The sequence below is a fragment of the Lagopus muta genome, chromosome 7 (assembly GCF_023343835.1).
Source record: "Lagopus muta isolate bLagMut1 chromosome 7, bLagMut1 primary, whole genome shotgun sequence".
Lineage (NCBI taxonomy): Eukaryota > Metazoa > Chordata > Aves > Galliformes > Phasianidae > Lagopus > Lagopus muta.
Window position 1 is genome coordinate 26,770,393 of NC_064439.1, and position 16,829 is coordinate 26,787,221.

Consider the following 16,829-nt stretch of genomic DNA (forward strand, 5'->3'; position numbering starts at 1 on the left):
TAGTATTTTGCTAAGATAAGAATAGATCTTTCCTGTGAAGAGGCTTCAGCAATAGGATTAGATTTTGAACCATATAATCTTTTTCGTGGTGGTTGTGGTGGTGGTTTCTTTTTTCCTTATAAGCCCATTCATGTTAACCAGTTCTAATTGAATGACTGCAGGGTTCTCAAAAATGTGAATCACTTCAACATGTGAAGTGGTTTAGATTTCCAGAGTAGCAAATGTAATGACCAGCTTAGGAAGGTAGGCTAAGAGATAATCAATAACCCCCTAGGAATGTGTGCTCTGGCTTAATAGATAAAAACAATATATATTTTTTTTTTTTTAGTATTTATAGTTGCTCTTCACAAGGTGCTAAAGAAAATGTGTGCTTTCTCACTGAGGCAAACAAAGAACTCTTGCAGTCTTATTTATCAAATTATTCATGATAACAGTTCTAGCTTTCTCAAGCAAGTGTGTTTTTTAACATATTTATCAGGAACGCCAGTGTGTGGATTTAAAACTTTGGGAGTGATTCTGTGCATTTTTTCCACAACACACTCTTAAAAAATACATGAGACTTTTAGGAGGCTTTACCTAATGCAGAATACCTTCAAATGTGACTCTTTCAGCACTTGTAACCTTTCCTCCATTTATTTCCCTTCCCAAAGAAAATTTTAGCCTTGACTGACATGTCCATCTACTGATGGGAGTAATATCTTTCTTTGCATGTGCTATCTGAAAGTTTGATCCTTCTACTACAGAGGCAATAGGTATCCTTATCTGTTAGGTATGTTGCATACTGTTGCTACAAATTAAGTACAGAATATCGGGTAATATTCTACAAAGAAGATGTAATGTGATTTGGAAACAGTCTTTTGTGTCCCAATGATTAAACTTATACTAATGCAATTGTATCCCTGAAAAACACCGTTGGTAAATTTCTGAAACTTTCTGTAATGCCTTAGCACTGAATCATGCTTGGAGCATTTTAAGAGTGGCTTGATTGCTGCAGTATGGATGAAGCTGTAGGGCTGTGCAAATCTTTGAATCTCAGGACGTATTTGTAGACAGTCTAGGTGAAATGGCAGTATAGAGCACCCCAGTATGGACTGACTTTAGATTCCAGTCCTAGGATGGATAATGAAGAGAAACCACAGGAGCTACAATGACAGTAAAAGGACTTTGTCGAAGGCATTGAAATGGTTTATGGGTGAGTGGCACAGCTAAGGCTCTATGAATGAGCATATATCAAATGCCTGTCAGGCATACTTAGATGTGGACACAAATAGATGTGGACAGCATACTGGGACAGATAACTTCTTAGAATCTGGAGGATACTAGCAGAATTAGGTCAAATATTCAGGACTCTCAAATGAAAGAAAAATCATGGCAGTTAGATTTTCAAGGAATGAACATTTTCCCATTCATTCCTTTACAGACCATTACTGTTAAAAATAAATTACTATACTATTTCTCAGTAATAGGTCCAAAGAATGTTACTGTAAGCTGCTTTTTAAAAATAAAAAAAAATAAAAAAAAATAGGGGGAAAATAAATTTTTGAGGTAGTTTAGTTTCGTGCTCCTCTTTACGAGTAGTTTTCCTTCTATGATCTTTATTACTATTTATTCCTTTATATTAACTCTTCTGCCACTGATGTATTGGCTTGCTCTTTTCAAATTTAGACAAGTCAACTTTATAAAGGGTACAAAAAATTCAAATAATTCCAACAGCAGAAGGAATCTTTAAATGTTTTGACAGTCCTGATTTTATTGGTGTTTCTGACTTATGTTTCTCAACTGGGTTCATTCTGATATGTTCCAGTAAAAGGAAATCTTGAGAGGTAATGTCCTCTGTTTTGTTTAAATTTGTTCTCTGTCCCTTTCTGAATGTTGTTCTATTTTGTCCTGACCTAAAGCAGGATAAGGGATTACAATGCATTGACTTTTGCTAAATGTTTTCTAATCTCTGCCTCTCTCCTAAGAGTTTTCTACTTGGCCTAGAGGAAAAAATCTAATACCTTGGATTAAAACTTTGCATTAAACATTTTAATTTTTTTTTTTTTTTTTATTTTTTTTTTTAATAAGCAAATGCAAAATATTACAAAAGCACTGGTAGAACCTGTAATTCCTAATGTTATCATGTTTCCATTATGAAACCCCCTGGTTATTTTCTTTCTTGTTACGACTTTGATATACCTAAAGAGACAAAGCTTGCATGGCACTGAATGAGAGTTCACACAGAACTCTTCTCATTAGAAATGTACATAGCATGGTTACATCTTTCAAATAAATCAGCCATTCAGTGAAGTCTTTCATATTGTCATATATGATTCCTTTGCATCCTAAAAGAAATGCATTACAGGCGAACAGAGGCCAGAATAGCAATGAGCAGACGTAAAAGATATTAATCTTCATGAAGTACGTTGTTCATTTTCTGCAGTTACTCCACAGGAGGTAAAGACTCAGTAAAAAACAGCACAGGCTGTAGAATATTTAGAATGTGCAGTCAGTTTTCTATGTAGATGCAGGCTAGATGCAGAACTGTGATTTTATTTATTGTATTTGGTGGTGGTTTTTTTTTTTTTGTTTACTTTTTAACAGACAAACCAGTAGACCTGAATTTGGTTTCATTCAAAGTAGGATAATTGTTATTAGTGTGAAAACCACAGAATTCAAACCCAGGAGCTTACTGTTGAGTTTTTCTCACTTATTCCTTTTAAATGCAAAATACATACTCAGAATACACAATGAAAGAAGAGATATGGCTAGAAACTGAAAATATCCAGATCCTTTTATTAAAAAATATATATATATATGTATATATATATATTTTTAACTGAAACTTAGAAACAAATTTTATTCCGTTTTTTCTTTTTATTTTTCAGCTTAAAAAGTTATGGGAAAAATGGAAAATATAGAGGAAAAAAGCAACAAAATAAGCTGAAAGCAATTCTTTTTCTATGTAACTTTTCGTTCAAAAATCATTTGATTTGATATTTCTATGAATTATTTTTCTAGCTTTACCTTGAAAAAAGGGTTCTCCCTTTTGACTGTCTCTATTTTTGAGTATCAGCAGAATTCAAAAGTGATAGAGTCATTCTCCAATGTGATCCCTGAATCACTGATATCACTCTTGCTTATGACTGTTTAATAGTACCTCTGCTGCAGCAGAACTGTTCAGAGGATGGCATATCAATCATAGAACAGATTAGAGTTGATCGTTTTATTCACCTTAAGTCAATGCGTTTAAGTGACTCATCTTTATTAACTATGGTGTTTCTTGGATTTCTGTTGCACCCTTTTTCTGCTGTGCAGTATAAATATGTTCAGAATTATATCTTTGACACTGATTGTCGATGTTTTTGAAAATAATTAAAGATATTTCCAAGATATACATTTTTATTAACAAATTATAGCAAATTTTCATTTACTTTTGTTAGTCAAATCTTTTAGAAAAGATACTTTCTTGTTCTCAAACACTGATCAGGCACTAAAAGAGCTTCTATATAATAGATATTGACATTTAACTATAATTGAAACTATGCATGTGAAGTTTAGAATTAAGTTAGTAAGATCTCACTGGGATATTTGAGAGAGGAAAATATCCTTGCAGACCTCAAAATGACTCATCTAAATGAGAAACTGTGGTCTGCAAATTCCTCACATTTTATGCTAATAGCACTTAACCCTATATATGATTTTGGATTAAACATGATAATATGAACTTAGCTTTACCTTTTCAAATTTACCGGTTTCAGTTGCACTTGGAAGGATTTTTCAGAGATAAATCGTGGTTTTAACAGATGACTTGCTTATTAAATACAAGCTGCCTTTCTCATTATGAACTAATTTAGGGATATGCATGCAATTAATCATGACAATAATGTACTTTTCCTTAAATTTTACTGGCTACTGCTACATCTTTTATTAATCATAGATTTGATAATAGATAATGGGTTTTCAGATAATACAAGTAGTGTTCTCCTTTAACAAATGTTAAGGAAAGATAGAAGCTAGACTGTTCATATTTTAGACAACTTTATTTTCTTTATTTCTCTCTACAGTCAATAAAGAGAAGAAGATTCCTTCAGGAAGCAGTGAAGCATAGGTTTGAACTCTCTGAAAATCTCTCCATGAAATCTCTGCTTTCAGTGTTGATGTGGACGTGGGGAGGCAAGCCTAATGCTAGCCTTTATGTCTGCTTCTCAAGGCATCAAACTGACTTTAACAAGTAAGCATAGTTTTTTTTAAAGCTAGTTAGAATTCCTCATAATTATAGCAGTAGTGTGTTTGACCACGTATCTGAGAAACAGAAGGCATTAGATCTAGCAAATGGAGTTCTGCTGGCTGCCTAGCTCTGTCTCTACCCTTGGGAAATACTTTATATTTGTCCCTTGGGAAATACTTTTAACATGTAAATGAGCTATTAGATCTATCATCTCTCTCAACAGAAGTGCATTGTGCACTTATGAACAAAAGATGATGCATCAGAGAGCTGCAACAGTGTTATTATTTAATTATTAGAATGATTAGAAACTAGCTAACATTTCTGACTGAATTTCTACTCTTCTACATGTATTGAAGAAAAGTGAAAAAGCTTTCATATTCATCAATATTTGTGAGTTTTTTTAACATTAATACTTGCAGTGATAATTTGGTATCAGACAAATAAATTTTCCAGACACAGATACACATCACTGTATACTTTACTAGCACATTTCCAAAAAAACAATTGCAAGCATGATGAAGAATTCTTCTTTTCCATTGTCAGAAATTTCGAGGGCTGCTGCATCTCTTTTTACAGATCAGCACTTAAAAAAATAATCCAAAGTTACCCCAATTTTTCAGTTCCAATTTTACAAAGCTCTTTGAGCATACATTATGTTGTGCATGTAGAATTTAAAGGATTACTGATAGCATATAGATTACCTAGAGAGGATATAGATGATAAAATAGGGTATAATTATCTTATAATACCATATAATTCCTTGTCATTATGATTTTAGTACTGCTTGGTAAAGAAAAAGTGCTACTTATTGCTGAAAAGTTCAGTTTTTCTCACTTCCTTTTAGTTCAGTTCAGTTACACAAGCCGTTTTCTTGAGTGACATGATCTCCATGGCAAATAATCATAATATTATAAGGACATACTTTATGTGGCTTCACTATCTGAAACTTGTGTTATGCATGGAAGGAACTTATGTGCTTTGATAGGATCTTTTCAGAAGCAGGAGCTTATTTTCCTTGAAAAATGCTTTGGGTTAATTTTACCTTCGCTGGTGTTTGATTATTCTAAGAAATGTCACAGTGAATGAATCCACTGCAGATTGCTGGTAGCCAATGAGAGCAAATAAGTATCTGAGCTTTAATTTAAAAAAAAAAAAAAAAAAAAAAAAAAAAAAAGCAAACATAAGAAGTATAGAGAGGACAAAACTAACCATTCCACTTTTGTGAACATAACATGCCCATGTTGATAAAGATACTCACAACTTACATTAAAATGCCTGTTAGTATATTTAATAAGAAGCAGTGTCTGTGCATAATACAAAATAAATGAATAGGAATTCTAATTTGCAGTGTATCATTTTAGCTAATCATTTTCATACAGTTGTTTGTTTTAATTTTGAGAAAGAATGAACTAAAACAAAAAAAAAAAAAACAAAAACATATTCCAGACATCTTATTGCAGTTGTGTGGGTGCACTGTCGATCTGCAAAATATCTCAATCACCTTTAATGCCTAAATTTGTTAGTGCCAGGTAGTAAAATTCAGCACTTTTCAGCCTCCTTATTAAAAAAAAAAAACGCAAACAAACAATTGTGCATATATACAAATATGAAAATTCCAATGGAAAGGCTGTCCAGCCCGAGAGACCATAGTGCTTGCTTGCTTTAACTCCAGACTGCTTTCTGCCACTTACATCATTTACAGAGAAAGTTAATGTTTTCCAGTCCTCATTTGTGATCACTCTCCACTGGTCAGGTCTTCAGAGTAGATTAAGTGCTGCATTAAATTGTTAAAAAACAATTTTACCTGTTCTCGAGAGCAGAAGTATCTAATGCTCATGGTTGCTGTCTGCTGTGTGTCAAGCTGCATTGGGAGCTCCAGGCCAATAATGGCAGCAAATATAGAATAATCTCTGGGGGAGAATGCTGCTAAGAACTTTTACAAATCTTTGAAGTATCTGCCTAGGGCAGTAGTATATTGGAGTGTGTCACACTCATAGGAGAGAGGCCAAAGTGCAAGGCTGAATCAAGGAATCACCCTGATGACTCTGATGTCCCATGGAATCAATGCTGCAACCCAGCTTCTCCCTCGCCCTCTTTAATACAGCATGCCAGGCAGCTACCCTTCCGTCCAAACAACTTGGACTGGTAAGGAAAGGGACAGAGGTCCAGGGACTGATTTGCAGATAGGGCTGAAATTTTGTACTGTGAACTCCATGGGCTGAGACTCAAAGACAATGACCTTGCTAACTCAAAAACAGAAAGCTTGACCCCATCCAGTTACCCTCATGTTATTTGTTGGTTTACACTAGTGTCTGAACTGTACATTCAGAACTCATGCAGTACAAATACACAAATAACTGCCATTTTCATGTTTCCTGCATGCTGTCTATGTATGTTTTTGGTAACCTCCACAGAGGAGCCACTGTGAAGACAGTCTAGATGCCATCTTTCTGTTTTTCATCTTTGTATTTCCCTCTAGCAACCATAAGCTTTGTCATAAGTGAGGTAAGGTTGGAGGAAAGATTCTAGTTTGGACTCTTTTTTTTTTTTTTTCTTTTTTTTTTTTTTCCTTCAATAGTGTAGTCTACATCTTTGACCATGCTGAGATCAGTGGCTTCTGAGAATCAGGGCATTTCCTGAAAGCAGCAGTTTGACCCTCAGTGACTTTGAGCAGGAGGGCTCTAGCTGAGCTTGTCTACCCAGAGGAAAGAGCCACTGCAGTCAGCATTGTCAGGATTAGACCTTAGATAATTGTCTAATAGCCTGGAGGTTTGTGTCACATTTTGATACTGTTCCTACTGATTTCCTTGACCTCATTGCTCTCTTTTTGTAGAAACACCAAATGTGCAATTTGGCTCATTTACTTACGAAGTATAACAGGGACTGATGATAGAAAGGTCCTATTTTCTTCTGTAAAAACAGCAGCTGGAAAGTAGGTAAATGCTCCATAGAGTGTATACAATTACACAGCTGAAAAGCACTGCTGGCCCTTGCATCAGTCCAGTGGTCACAGCTGTATCCCCTGCTAATGGAAAAAAAACCAAATGCTCTTTCCTTCCTGTGTTGTTCTTCTGGAATCAGAGAAGAGTATTGGAGATACTGTTAAAACAACTACTGTGTTTTTCAAGTTTTTGTAGTGTTGAAAGCCGACGAGTGTTTGCAATTCCAAAGAGCTTTTAGAGTGTCTAAACAGTGAAACACAGATTTTTTTCCTTCTACATTTAGTACGCAAAGCCTGCCTAAGCAATTTAGTTCTTTTCACAGCTTTTCTGAAAAATGGTTGCAATCTGTGTGATGGGTAGGCGGGAAACGAGAAAAGTGATTGGGGAATTTTGCTGTTACAGCTCTGCCTGTTTTGTAGTCTTTGATTGCAGTTTATTGCAGAGACAAATATCCAAGATTTAATAAGAGAAGATTAATTTAATTGATATTTAATATAGCAGTTGCTATATTCACCCATGCTGAATTCTAAAGATTTCTTGAGAATTCTAGCCCCTGAGCTGTTGCCAACTAATTAATTCCCCAGGGAGGGCATTGGGTATTGATGCCTATTGGAAAGATATGGCTCATGAGAGTAACATAGGGAAGGAATTATACCTAGCTGAGCAATTTTCACAAGTTTCTGACCCCAGGGGAGACCACTGTTATTATTTTCTTGTTGACTTTCAGAATATTAAAGAAGGCCAAATATTAAGAATTGAAACAAAGATCCCCATTTTAGAAATTACTGAGTATGGAAATAGGCAGCAATGCAATAGCTTGTCTTGGCTGGTCTATGCAAGGATACTCATGGTGTCATATCCTCTGGAAGAACAGTTGTCAAACCAAGCTAGGATTTTCAGCACTAGAGACTAATCACTTCCACTGTATGAATCAACCTGCTGCAAGATGGGTATACAAGAGCTGTCTAAACTTGCTAGCTTGGGCTGCAGATGACTCAGCAAAGAGAACTAATGCAAGATGCAGAACTTGTTTGAGAAGAAGATTTGGGGAGATAGAATGAGCAGTCATCAGAATTGTGTCAGCTGCACTGTAAAAATGAGCAGAGCATGCCAAACAAAGATTCAGTTTGTTTGATGTCTATTCATACGTATTGGCCAAAATTTTTAAAGACAGATCATAGATAAAGAGAGGTTTGTTGTTTTTCCAAGCTGAGGATCTCTAATATGCTTAGATGTTTGTCATTCTGATGCTGCTTCATACATGTGATAAGCTGCCATATTGCCTTCTATGCAACTTTTTGAAATGGAGATCAGAGCTGCATTTTGCAAGATTTTTATACAACACAGATTTTGCATTGTAGCAAAATGTATGTGCAATAGTTACAGTTCACCACTTCAGTTTCTCTTTAGATCAAAAAGTAGCCTGCAATGCAAGTCTTTTATTTCAAAGGTGAGAATAATTTGTCTCTATGTTAATATAATTTTACATTAGGGATACTAACAGGCTTAGAATCTCTGCAGCATCAACTGCAGACCATGAAATGGATGAGAACAGATTGCACACTTCTCAATGAATTATATTAGGAGGGAAAAATGTTCTCCATGATTATTTTTGTGTATTATGCATAAATCTTGCAGAATATGTTGGCATTCTTGAAGCTGCTTTGCAACGGAATACTGTGTCTTTGTAGCACCAAACACTATTTCTAAGCACTTGTTTGAAGTTTTCATCCATGAACATGTTTCACATTGCAAATAGCTGCAGATTTTAATCACTACCTATTTCTTAAAAATGTATTTGAATTATCCTGTTAACACAGATAAGTAGCAGATTTGGATGTGGTAGAGCTCTAGCTAGGCTTTCATAGTATCAGAAGATATTTTTTTGCTATAATTTTACAGAGATTTGCTCTGTCATAACAGGATAATTTCTAGCTCTCCACCCTATGCAAGCAGATAGCAGCATTTATGAGAGTAAATATTTACAAGTTAGTTTCACATGGATACGTGACTGTATGCAAACATTTTTATGAATTCCTTCTGATACAAAGGTCTTCAAATTCACAAGGAAATAGCTGTTTTACTATGGTTCTTTTACATTGGATCACTAGAGACAGTGGATTACATTGATAGAATTTTCTTACGCTAGATGAGTGTTCTAAAGTTCTGTTATCACTTACTCCTCTTTCCTTTTCTTTTGTGCTAAGGAAAATGAAGTTATTCTAGATATAGCAATGTATAGTTGGCTTATTCCATGGCTGATGCCCTACTGATGGCTCATAATTATTGCAATTGGTTCACTGTCATTGAAGCTTTTTAAGGAAAAGCCCTGCCTAATGTTAATTGCTTTTCAGAAAATAGAGTGTTTTCTTCTCTAGATGCCAAAAGACAAAGATGAATGTTCGCATCTGTTAGGTCTGATTTGAAGACAGGAGATCTGAAGGAACTCTATTTTAAAACTCCATTCTTGTGCTATTTTTAATCCTCTGATTAGCTGGTTAATAGAGTTGGCTGACCAAGGAGGCAGGTGGCCAAAGTCCATTTCCTAATGGTTTTCTTATTGTTTGGTTAGCTTGACCTATTTCTTTTATCCTTTTTACAACAGTTTAAGCTTGACTAATTGGATGGCAGTATTAGCCACCAGCAATATATAGGAGCTTTTAAGATTTTTCTTTGCTTGTACTTGGTTTCTTACGGCAATTGGGTTTGATTTGTGTGGAGTAATTTTGGTGGCTGATTCTTCTGTCTGCATAGATACAAAGAATGGATCAGATCTTAGATAATACAAAGGCATATTTTTATGAAAAGAAAACATAAGAATTAGAAATGTGAAATTACTAACAATATTCAACAAAATTCTTTTCTAGCAATGCAAATTATAAAATAATTGTAATATAATTTTCTGTTTCCTTAATGGAAAATGTAATACCAGCTCAGTGAAGTGATTCCTCAGTATTGCGTGTCTTTAGTTACTGCTTGAATAGAACACTGAATCATATTCAAACAATTATATTTGAAACAACGAGATTTGATAATTCAACCAAAAGCATCTAGCTTTTAACTAAATACCATAATTTTGATTCTCCACTTGCAGCAATAACTATAAATATTGCAGCACAGTTTAGACTACAAAAGGTCTTGTCAGGAAAGAATTACAAAAGGCCAGCTTGAGATTTGGCCTCATTAAATGGAGTGAAACTACGCCACTGATGTTTTTGGCTGAGGATTAGTCTGAAGTTCAAGTCAAAATACTAAATGTGCAACTGTTTCTATACATTTAAGAAGAAAATAGTGTGGGGGCATTACTATAAACGTTCAAGCTCTTATGATTGCAATAGAAACCCAAAAATCATCCACTGAAATAGGCTGAATATTCTAGATTTCACTGTTATTTTTCCTTCAGATTTCCTTGCATCATGCAGATTTCCACACTCATAGCTGTCATGACAGGCAGGGGAGATTTAAGTTTGTATTTTGTGATTGAATGTACACTCCCTTGTTTTGCCAGCAGATTCCTTTAAGTCTGTGCACAAGTCCAGGAGTTGCTCTAACATCTCTAACACTGCAGTCTTAGAAATCTGGAACAATTACAGATTTCAGTGCTAGAGGAATGCTTGCCGGAGGAGAGTGAATAAAAATATCTTTTTTCCAATATTAGAGTGAGTCTAGAACTTGCCTAGAAAGTTGGAAGATTAAGAAAGCCTTTTGGCTGCGGAATTCATAGATGAGGTATTTCTCCATTTGTTTTAGTTGAAAATGAAAAAGGGATGATTTGATAGTATGTTCATGAAACACCTATTGAAGTGTGCACAGACAGTTATGATCACATATTTTTTTTTCAGTAAGCACATAAGGAAATGGACATGCTAATTCCTCTTTCTTACATAGCATAAGTAGTCATTCTCCACCAGGCTGGATGGGTGTGCCAGAGTAACAACATTAAAAGCTTAAGGATACAAACGAAAGGTGTCAGATCATCCACAGAACTTGCTGCTGAACCCTGAAGCAGGTTGACAAGTTTGCAGTCTGTTCTGTGGTGCCTTTTGCTGCAGATTATTCAGGGAATCAGATGAAAACTATGGGTGATGCTGTGTTTCTAGGATCATAAAACATAGATGCATCTAACCACAGCTTTTAAGTTCCTCTGTGAAGCTGTGCCAAAATGTAAATAGGAACCAAAGTTTTGGAACATCGGATATAATGAATGTGCTAATCAGCTTATTGAGTGTATTTTAGGAGCTATCCTTGAGTGACCAGGAACAATAAGCAATTGAGTTTTATTAGAGATTTTAGGAGTTCTGAACTCCAGTAGAATATTTCACATGGACTACGCTTTTAATCTATGCGAGCTTTTAATTTGAATACTCACTGTTTCCTTGCAGTAATGTAATTAAGCACATATTTTGTGTGGAATATTAATTGCATGAAAAAGATAGCTTGGTAGGAATTTCTTGGGTTAAGCAGCTGAATGTTCTTGCTATATCTCTAATTGCAGGGTATTGATTATTTCAGGAAACATGGCTTATGCAAGATTGTAACTTTTCCTCCAAAAAGCCTCAAATATTTTTATTGTGTTTAACCAGCTGTCCTTATATCCATATATTAACAGGTCACCAGTTTGAAAGTTGATCTAAGTCTTAGCATGACTGTATTTTCTAAATTCAATTCAGACTCTTCTGCTGTAGCACCAACATCTGCCTCTGATATCATGGGCCAATGACAGCAGAGAATAGCAGTCAAACAACTGCAAGACCCACTGGATGAGAATGGGAATCAAGAGCACTTACTGTTTGCGAAGTGTCAGAGCAGAAATTTTGATATCTACTAAAGGTAAAGAAATACATTTAGTTGTGGGGAATGCATTTGCTGTTATATATTCTCATATTTCCACTTATCTTCAAAGGAACTCTGAAACCTCAGTTCACTGCCACTTAGCTTCTGACTTGCTGTACACAATTTCGGGTTCCTGTTTGTTTCTGTTTAAGCATGTACTCAGGCATTCCTCTGTACTGACACAACTGAATCTTACTCTTTACATGCCTGAGGCCTGTCTGTACACAAAGACTGAGTATCTGAGGACCCTCATTGTTAAAAAGTCTGAAAGCCTGGTCAAATTTCCAGAGCAGTCTAACATACTGCAAGATTGTAATACAGTTCCTTTAAATATGTAGAAAAATAACCTTTTACATCAATGCCTTTTAAGCAGCAGTCTCAGAGAACAAACCTTGGCAGGTGTATTCATTATGAACGGAAACCTTTGGAGGACTTGTAGTGGGAAGAGTTCAGTATTCTTTAGTTCCTGGGTTCAGCAAGTCCTACGTAAAAGACTGCTGTCAGCCCGATAGCCTGTTCAGACATTGGTAATTTGTGCAGCATGTGTAGGAACATTTTCAGCCACCCAGGGAATTTCAGTCCAAGCTAAGAAGCATGCAGGTATCTTAATTGCTTGGATTCATGAGTTGGAACAATTTACACTGCACCAGTTGGCCAAATTGCTATTTTCTGCCTCTTCATCAGGTGCACAGCTTACTGAATTTCTTTCCATAGTTTAATTTCCAACATCTTAAGATAAATCATAACTCATGTTGTGTATGGTCCAGAAACACATGCTTTATTTCAAGCATTTGACTAAACTATCATTACGCAACAAAACAGTTAAATGTGTGTTCGTGTCCTCAAAGTTAGTGGGGAGGAGGGAAGAGGGGGGGGTTGAGAATAGATAAAATATGCACCTGAACGCTTTGTAAAAGCAAAGTTCCTGTTGTGTAGTCTAACCTGTGAGGTAATTCTATTTTGATGATAAAAGCATATATTATTATTCTTAGGTGTAAAATGTGTTGGTTTTTAGAATCAAAATGTAGTAACTAGTATTGTCTTCACAGTGTTTAAAACGGAGATGGAAGAAAAAACAAATTTGTTCTTACTTGCATAAAAATAAAGCTATCTTTGTGTTTACAATGTCAGATTTAGCTAATCTATAGTGAAGGTCTTAAATAATTCACATAGAACTTTCAGCCTCTTAAATATAGGATTTTTTAACTTTTTTTTATTTACAAATAAAAGAATTATCCCCAGTTTTCCCTCAACAAACAGATGTGAATTTGTGTAGTTTTGATTTTTTTTGCATGAATTCATAGTATGGCATCTGTTGTGCAATAGCATTTCTGTATCATTAACGTATTTAAACATCAGATACTTATATACAAAATGCATATACATAATAATTGAAATTCAACATTGATGATTTAGCTGTATGTTGGTACTCATCATTCACCTTCGAACTGAAGTTAATGGAGTTGCAATGTGCCTTTGTTTCGAATTCTTGTAATTAAAGTGCAATTGCACATTTTTCTGTTTTCCCATTGAAATAAATCTCCATGGCAATGATATATTCAATGGAGACCCTTCTTTGATGACCTAAATGTAAGATAATCAACACTTTTATCTACCATGCCTGAAAAATGACTATATCATACTAATAATTAAAAATGGACTTAAGGCCCAAACTGTACTAGATTACAAAATAATTCCCTCTTAGTGGGAGAGAATGTGGTAAAGCCATGGCTGCCATATTTTAGTCAGTTTAGGATTCTCAAAGGCAATTATTTTCTACAAGTTAAAAGGGCGTTGTTTTCATCTTGGCAACTAATGAAGTACAGTGGAAGCAATATCTTAGTATTATTGGTGATAAAAGAATCAAGTCCAGCTATTAGTGTCTGGCTAGATTTACATTGTTTTAGCAGGAAGAAAATATAATAGCATTATAAAATAGGGCTACTAAATACTTTAACTTAATTCAAATATTCAAAGAAATTGGCATAAATTAATACGGTTTCTTATAAAACATTTATCTTAGTGGGTTCAGTGTTCTGCTGAAGACTTGCAACATTTAGAGAATTTCAGATTGTGGAATCTAATTTTTGGGTTTAAATCACGTTAAAAAACTAAGCTGTGCCAGGGTTTATACTTAATAATCACTTAATAATTTCAGTTGTTGGTGTTGTAGAGCTGTAACCAAATGTGAGGTTTTCAACATTCTGTATTCTCTTTATTCAGTGTATCTGTTTATGCTACAGATACTGCCTCTGGATTTCCAGGGCAATGAAATCATCTGAAAAGGTCTAAAGGTCTTGTAAGAAGAATTTCAATTAGCTATTTTCTCCCTTCTGTTTTATGTAGTTATTTGTTTACATTCAAAATCTAGCAAGTTAATCTAAGTCATATCATTGTATTCAAAAACACATGAAATTTCTTGCTACCAACTCATAATGATTACCAGTCTACTTTTTCACCAATCATCTCCACAGCAAATGTTGTCACGTCATGACAACAAGAAAGTGAGTTAGTTTATTATACAGTCCTTCTGACTCTTACAGATTGACAAGCTACTTCCTGGCTCTGAATTGTGTTTCTGAGGTTGGGATCATTTAGAAAACTGTCAAATAACTGAGAAATCAGGAGTAACTCTGTCTATAGTGTCATATTATTGAGGATTTTACATAAAAATTTCTTTAACTTCAAGCCCATCTCCAAACTGCTAGCCTGTTGCTATGATATACATAATTATAAAATGCTTACCGATTTTTTTTTTTATTTTTTTTTTATTTTTTTTTTTTTCTTCCACTCTTGACTTTGTTTAAATGTCTATTTTTGCATATTGAAAATTTCATTTACAAATTGCAGGGCAAGTAACAGGAAAGAACAGGGAGTGCAGGAAGCCAGAAACACGATTTTAGATCAAGTACTCTTTTTCATCACTTGACATAAGGACTGCTCTCAAAAGTAAGACCTCCTATATATTTTTTGTTTTCATATTGTTCCATCAGAGGCAGATGTTGGTGGTATGGCTGTAGAAGTTGAAACTTCCAGCCAATATCCTACTACATTCTGTTGCTGTGTAACAATGACAGCAGAGGGGGTCTGACAGAATTACGTCTGACATGAATATGAAGTATATGAAGCAATACTGTGAGATTAAATTGCTCCATGAAAAAAGAAATTGCAGTTACTGACATTCATTGATTCTTGCTGAACATTAATGGAGACTGAACAGTGAGTGTGATCACAGACGGTGGTGCATTCAGCATTGGTGTCAGTAACTGTGGGTCACCTCCGCTCGTGTGGGTTTTATAAGCATGGCCTGCAGGCTCTTATTCATTGCCGCTGAAAATGCATAGCTGATGGTGGTGATTATATTGAAACATATTGTTTTGCAACTGAGAATTTGCTCTATCAAATAATGTTATTGTGCTCTTTGTGTATAGTTTTCATGAAATAAATAGCAGGCAACACTTTCGGAGAAATTTATATATATAAAAAAAGTTTCTCAGCTTTCTATTTTTTTTCTTCAGTAAAAATTCTGAGAATCAGTGAATAAAGTAGTGGCAAAGGAAATTTCAGTGCTTCCCTTGTTATAAAAACAAGAATTGTAATTTAGTGGAAGAAACTGCAATCAGAAAACTTACTGCTGTAATGTCATTACGTATAGGATGGTAATGTCAGGGGTGTCTAGCAAGTTCTGTGTAAGATGCTTGTCAAAAAGACACTCCATAGGTAGAATGTGACTGGATGAAAAAGAGGGATGGTGAAAGTCAGAATCACAAGTTTTTCATATAAGTAATTGATAAATACTTGTTCTCAGTAAGGGAAAATTTTCAACGTATGGATGTAACTGTAGCAGTTCTACTCTTCCCATTGCTTTTCTCTATTTACCATTGTCTTCATATATGATACGTGGTAAGAGAAATGAAAATCCTCTAAAATGGGTAATGTAGGCACAGCTTATTTCTGAATTCTATTTTTCATTTGTTAATGGAAGGATGTAATCACTACAGAGTATTCAGGCAATAATCTGTGGTCCTGATGTTTTGCTATATTTTTGATTATTAAATAAGCATATTTTTTGCTGCATTAGTTACACAGTAGAAAGTGTTACTATAGCACTTTAGTCTGTTTCCCAGGTGACAGATCTTAATGTAATTTGAGAAGATTCTTCTACTTTTCCAGTAAAATTAGCAGATCTGAAAGTATTTTAGCAAAAGTTGCCTTTAAAATTAGTAGTAAGAAGATATGTAACTCAGCCTTAAAAAATGCCAACCTTAGCATAAAAAGCAAGATGTCTGTAATCATTTAAATGAAAGGTTCCCCTGGGAATATACTTGTGCAATAATCAGGCCAAAAAAAGAAATACAAAGGATAAAAAATCAGCATCATTCACACAAAACAAAAGCCTAACAGCATCCAATACAAGTATAAAAGTGAAAATTTGGGAGTAAAGTTGATGTTATTAAAGGTATAAATTTGGAATCAACTTGGAATGATTCTCAGTTGTTTGAAGTTCTATCTGTGGTTGTGATAGTTGGAATTTTTTTTTTTTGGTTCATTTTAGATCTGATAGATATAAATGTGGTAGATCTAAAGTGCATTTAAAGTGTGTAGTAATGATTTATACTCATTTCCTGTCTTCACCTTAGACTTAACTTCATGGTTTTCATGTCTAAATAAGCTCTGTTGGAGATGGCCAGCAAGAAAGAGACTTGTTGCTCTACTCACAAAAAAGCACTTAACAAAATTAACCAGCTCCACCAGAAGACGATCTGAGCACTATATTCTGAGAATAGAGCAAGCAGGCCAGCTCCTGACATACAAATGTAGTTAATACTTTACAATAGAATATG

General features: G+C 34.8%; 1 long non-coding RNA gene across 2 annotated transcripts in view; it reads left to right on the forward strand.

Moving 5' to 3' along the window:
• Positions 1-15,367, forward strand: part of LOC125695942 (uncharacterized) — a 28,844-nt gene extending 13,477 nt beyond the window's left edge. The window contains exons 2-4 of one of the 2 annotated variants that reach the window (XR_007378115.1): positions 4,047-4,213; positions 11,823-11,982; positions 14,836-15,367. This is a non-coding gene — a long non-coding RNA (uncharacterized LOC125695942). Of the gene's footprint in view, positions 1-4,046; positions 4,214-11,822; positions 13,438-14,835 lie in introns of those variants that run through there. The other variant, XR_007378114.1, reaches the window with a different exon arrangement.
• The last annotated feature ends 1,462 nt before the right edge of the window (positions 15,368-16,829 follow it).